We start from the raw sequence: 6,539 nt of genomic DNA on the forward strand, positions 1-6,539 counted from the left end.
TTTCATAAGGTTTGTGTTTAGTAATGAACTTGGTGAGTATAGCCCACAAGATTAAAAAATTGGATTGCCAAGAATATTTTATATGCAATAAATAAAATTATCAGTGATAACAAATGTGTTGTGTACTATTACCTGTTAATCAATCCATTAAGGTGAATGGGAAAATAGAGTATTGAGAAAAGGGAGAATAAAGGGGCAGACATAAGAAAAAATGTGTGGGTTTAGTGGAGGCAAAAGAACGAGAATGGAAAAAAAATTCAGTAATTAGGCATGACCTAATTACTGCCCACTAAGGCAGAACTAATATGAAACATTGGCATGTAGTACAACATGTGTTTTCCAGGTCTAGTTTAAGATACTGATCCCTATATGAACATGAAAATGGGCATTAATTTCCACTGCACAGACAGGAAGTGCCAGTAAAATTACAAATGGTAACATATTCCATTTAATGAACTTTCACTTTTTAAAAAGTTCCTCACAAAATTAAATAGAACATTAAAAAAATCTTAGTTCCTCTACTACCACACTGTCTCCTACTGCTGACATTACTTGTTATCAGGGAAGTGGGGTGCGTGTGTGTGTGTGTGTGTGTGTGTGTGTGCAAAGTCTATTGCGTCTAGTTAGCGGTGCTATTTAAATTCAGAAGTATCACACATCATTTAATAATTTACAGTCCATGTGGAAGACTGTATCATGTATTATTTATGGGAGCAAATGCTCAGGGCCACAACAATGCAGGCTATATTTCTCAAGCTCGCATTATTACCTTTTAGGTCATTCAGAATAAAAAGTTCTGAGTTGCCACTTAGGAAAGTCACTATCTATACCAGTCATCAGAAGAAACATCACTGATTAATTGCAATCTCTGGAATGAGGTCAATAACAAAACTAGCAGGGTCGGGGGCAGAGGGGAGACAGCCAATTATCTCACTAGAAATACTCTTGAGTTATTCACCTTGTCTTTAAGTAGGGCTGAGCCTGAGTCCCTACGAAAAGAAGTCATCTGTCTAGAGGCCAAGAAGCCATCCTTCCCCCTGCCAAAAAAAAAAAAAAAAAATCATCTAGTTCACTGAAGCCTGTGAGGGAGGTCCTACAATCACATCTTCATTTGTTGGTGTAAGCAACATAATGAGTGTGGGGTAACACAGAGATGCCACTCTCCACTTCAGGACTGAGTTGCTTATTTTCCAAGCTTCTGGAGACGTTGGCAGCATAAAAATGTCAACCAAGTCCCTCTCTGGTAACTGTACTCTGCAAAAGAAAGCTGACTTGGCCAGGGTTACACCACCTTTATGAGAAGCAGCCTACATCCACTGATGGGTCAATGTAGGAATTAAAGGGCTTGCCTCCCTTGCTTTAAGTAAAGAATTTTGTAGGTGTGTTCCACTCCAGAATTCCCCACAGAACCATCTGAAGGATTTGTGGTGACTTCATCACGATTCAACATCCCTCTGCTCTGTCCTACTTCTTTCATTCTCCTACTGTTGTTGATCCCAGAAGCATTCCTTACTTAATATTTTTTTCACACAAATCTCAGCTTCAGGTTTTTCTTAGAGAAATTTACCTTAGACAGGTGATGCCAAAAATCACTGAGGAAGCCTACTTGAAAGCGCAAATTTGGAGCTAGATTAACCACCATACTGCAAGCAATGAAAACTCCATCACCGGTAGAATGTGTAACACTGTTAGCGTCTTGCATGCTCTGGCAATGTAATCATTAAGCTTTCCATTGTGCTAAAGTAATATTGGGCATATACACTAATGGGGGCATATTTCAGGTGTTTAAGAATTCTGGGGAAGTAATTATCATTAGGAAAGTGGAGTTGAATGGTTCTTACTAGGACTTACGATGTATTCGATAAAGAAAAGGCTAAGGGTAGTTAGTCACCAATTAAAAGCTAAGAGCGAAAACTAGAGGGCCTCCTTGGTTAGTTCTACTGAAATTCTCTTTTACCACAGTTGATGAGCAGACAAAACACAGAATCAAGCCCAGGATTTAAGAATAATTGTAGCAGCAAAACTATCAAGAGGGTTGAATTCTCAAACTTGGAATGAATGCCTACCTTACTAAAACCAGGGTTCTGATTATGTAAATTGGGACTCAAAGGCATATTATAGGGTTATCTGGGTAAATGCAGTTCAAACTATTGAATGCTCAGATACTTGTGAAGACTCTAGGCCCATATTAAAGGCCCACTACTCTCTGTGCCTTTCTTGCTTGAAATCAATGTATAGGTTGCTGTTTTGCAAGAAACTATAAACCCCCATTAGAATTTACCCACACTAACACCCTTCAGTCTGCAAGTTCAATAATCGAAACTAAATTAGAAGATAACCAAGCTGGAAAGTGCAGGGTGTACCATAAGTAGGAGATTATACCTAGAATTTGCTGCTGGGCTCAGCCAACATTTACTGTTAGAATTAGGGTTAGATACTGAGGAGGCTGGACTAAGGGGAGAAGATAAGAGAATGCAAAATTGAAAGAAGAAGAGTTTGTGGATATGAGAGCACTCTCTCATAATACAGGATTTAACATCTTGGCAATGTGCTAGGAAATGAAATTGACATACTGTTTTTGGAAGTTTGAGAAAGGTGATACCCAAACAAAGTAAAATTGAAATGCCAAAACTGATATGGCATAAAATGGAAAAATTGGAAGTAGGAATGCTGGTATGGATAAACAACATAAGACTGGAAAACCCACCAGTTGAGTATATCCCATGAGAGGGACTAGAGAATACTCTTTTTACCCCAGTGCTGATGAAAAGTATGCACACATTCCTGAGAAGCTCAGTGGCCACTTTCTACATTTCCATACTGATGATAAGAAATGCTACTCAAACATTTGGAGCATAATTGGCAATAAAGATGACTGTGAAAAACAGGAAACAAGTGGTAGACAGAAGGCTGACTGATCATAATAATTAGGATTATTTGAGAGGTAACTGGAGAAGATCTGATATAATCTGATAAATATTTGAGAGGTCTATAAAGATGCTTAAAAATACTTAAAGTTCCTAGAAAGTGGTTCTCAACCAGGAAAAAGTTTTCTAAATTGCACAAGGTCTAGGAATATTGCTGGCTGTCACTTTGGCAGAATGATGCTGCTGGCATCAGAACAGTAGAGGCCAAAGTTGCTGCTAAGCATCACACAATACACAGAATAGCCCCCACAAGAAAGAAATATGCAAACAATAATATCCATGTATCTGAGGTTGAGAAACACCAAGGTAGGGATGAGGTGGATAGAATCAAAGAAGTCAAATATAGTTATTCAGGGGCTAAAGGCAACCATACGCAAACAAGTCACAATTTCTGAATTAATTTCTGTTTAGGGACAGTTTTTCAGATCCAGTACCAATTGACTACGGTAGACAATGAGTATTTGGGGGGAATGATGTTACAATAATTCCCATAGTACTTCCTCAAATGGATCTATTGCTGATATGATTTGACTGTGTCTCCACCCAAATCTCACCTTGAATTGTAATAACTGCCATGTTTCAAGGGTGGGAGCAGGTGGAGATAATTGAATCATGGGTGGGGGGGCGGGGGGGTGGCGATTTCCCCCATACTGTTCTTGTGGCAGTGAATAAGTCTCACGAGCTCTGATGGTTTTATAAATGGGAGTTCACCTTCCCAAGCTCTCTTGTCTGCTACCATGTAAGATGTGACTTTGCTCTTCATTTGCCTTCTGCCATGATTGCAAAGCCTCCTCAGCCATGTGGAACTGTGAGCCCATTAAATTTCTCTCCGTTATAAATTACCCAGTCTTGGGTATATCTTTATTAGCAGTATTGAGAACAGAATAATACAATTGTCACTTACTTAGGGAAGGGCATACCAGGAAACATAAATACACAAACATTTTGAGGATGACTGGACACAGAAATTAGGCTGATACTCCATTCAGGGTCCAAAATAATCATTAGGCTCTCTAATGGGAAAAACATAAGGGAACAGATAATAAACGAAGTTGTGACACATGCTGAGGCCCTCAGTGTGTCTTCTCTATCCACAAACTTAACTGGCAGTTATTTTTCCATGTACACAAAATATATTGAAAATGAACTATAAAAAATTTGGTAGAACTCAAAAAGTGGTCACTGTCCTGTATAACAGCTGCTGTAGAAATGGAAGCTGTGTAACTGCCTCTCTTCATTGCCAGTCAGATGGTAAATCAGAAGCAATAGTCTATCCTGGAGGGAATAGTAGAAATTATATCTACCTGTAAAGCATAAGGGAAGCTTCTGGCCAAGATGGTGTAGCAGAAACTTTACATGTGAAGCAAACTCAAAATCAGGGGGGAAATGATATGAAACAACAATCTTCAAAACAAGATATATCAGGAAACAAAGAACAGTGTTCCCTGAGATATGGGAAATAAAAGAGAAAGCCCTAAAATTGTCCAAGTGCATTGCCTTAAGAGAGTTTCCAGGACACAGCGCAAGAAAACAGAATCTAAAAGGAGTCTGGGAGACTCTCTGAGTTGAGAATATGGAAGTGGAATCCAGCGAGACAAAGGAGGATAGACTTTGTAACAAAAAGAAAGAGGAGCATGGAGAGATAATTCTAGTGATATTCAGAGCGAGAAGTCCATAGACCTGCAGAGGGTCCTTCTTGAGTATTGGGCAGAATAATGATCAACACAAGGCAGAACTGTGGAGGATGCCCAGAAGCAGAGGCTAGAGAGGCAAGCTTGCCATGAGTGGTCCCAGCAAACTCTTGAGGAAGGAGCAGAAGAGGAGTGAAACCCCTGAAGAAACAATATAGAAATTGAAGGAGACAGAGGAGATGGTAAGCAAGAAACAGGAGTTTCTGGAGCAGACAATTCAACATGAATTGTTCATTAGCAGCATTGAGAACAGACTTTCAAAGAACCATGGTTCCAAGAATAAGAGAGCTGCTCTGCAGGCTTTACAGGCGAAAAAAAGATGGGAACAGCAGCTGGCACAAACTGATAGAACATCATCCACCCTAGAGTTTCAGCATGAAGTCATTGAGAATGCCACTACCAATGCAAAAATGCTTTGTACTTTGTAGTTAGCTGCCTGAGGCATGAAGAAGGCCTACCAGGACCTGGACATTGGCAAGGTAGATGAACCGATGGATGACATCACAGAATAGCAGGAGGTGGCCCAGCAGATCTCAGATGCCATTTCTTGACCTGTGGGTTTTGAAGAAGATGTGGGTGATCATGAACTGTTGGAGGAACTAGAGAAGCTGGAGGAGGAATTGGCCCAAGAATTGTTAAATGTGCGGCAACAAGGAGGAAGTGAACCCCAGTCAAATGGCTAGTGTATCCTCCACACTATCTGCCTTCCTGGGAGGGTCGGCTCCCAAAGCAGATGAAGACAAAGAAGCACTAAAGGAGTGGCTGCGTGGGAATCCTGATAAGTCTGGGCTGGTCTTGTTGTTCCCCTTTCCTTAAGTGCCAAGTGCTGAACAAAAGGAGTATAACTTTTGGAGGAAATCCTGCTGAGGCTGGTAGTATGACCCTCCCAGAGAAAAGGGTCTGTTGCCTTTTTAGCCCTGGCTCAATTCTGAAGAGGAAACTTGCTGGAGGAGGAGGACCTGAGCTCCTTTCTATTTAAAAGCAGTTGCAATATAAACATATGCATAAAAGAAAATACCTGAGACCTTGGAAAGAGCCACCAGGAAAGATAGAGGGAATAGTATCCAATACTCACATATGATGCCCATCACCCAGAATTGCAAACTTTATATTCCTTGGGATACTGAAGAAACTAATCAGAAGCTTTCTAAGTAATAACACAGCTAGTAATGGATCTAAAAAAAAAACTCAAAAGGATCAAATGTCTTCCAAATAACTATATCCCAAAACAAACCACAATAATATTTATAGGAATATAAAAATATCCATCAACCAAAGACATAAAATTTCAAATTTCTGACATTAAAAGAATGCTAGGCATGCAAAAAGATAGAAAAATGTGATACATAAGAAGTAGATAATTATTATATCAACATCAACCTACAACAGACACAATTGTTCAAATTGGCAGACACTAAGAAAGGCAAAATGCATACCTAGAGGAAGACCTGGTGAACTCACTCCTCCCTATCCCTGTCTTTAAAAAGAGAGGAAAAAGGATAGAAGAAAGTATGTCTAGGACAGTTTCACCTAGAAATTAATGGAGGTACTAGAGGCTCTAGGTGTCCTGATTGAGTCTATTCATAGTCTCACGTATCTAACATCATAGAAAGAGGCCAGATCCAATATTTCACTTCAGGCTTTATATGGGCGAAGGGAAACTTTTTTTTACTTTCTGAAGGTTTGCTAACAAAAGGTAGATCAATAGATAGGTATACAAAGTTTATTAATGTACACCCATATGCATAGGGGGGTCATACAAAATATTAAGTCAAAGAGGAACCAGATGTTTGATGTTTAAATATTCTCCTCATAGGAGAGAGATCCATGGACCTGGGAGGTGGAAGGCAAATTTCATGGCAAGAGGTAGAGCTGCACGAAAACAAAGCTTGACTTATTATACAAAGTTCCTCAGGTAATC

General features: G+C 39.7%; 1 pseudogene; it reads left to right on the plus strand.

The window, feature by feature from the left end:
- The first annotated feature begins 4,707 nt into the window (after window positions 1-4,707).
- On the plus strand, window positions 4,708-5,434 carry LOC100609455 (charged multivesicular body protein 4a-like; annotated as a pseudogene).
- Window positions 5,435-6,539: the final 1,105 nt, after the last annotated feature.

This window comes from Pan troglodytes, chromosome 12, assembly GCF_028858775.2.
Source record: "Pan troglodytes isolate AG18354 chromosome 12, NHGRI_mPanTro3-v2.0_pri, whole genome shotgun sequence".
NCBI lineage: Eukaryota > Metazoa > Chordata > Mammalia > Primates > Hominidae > Pan > Pan troglodytes.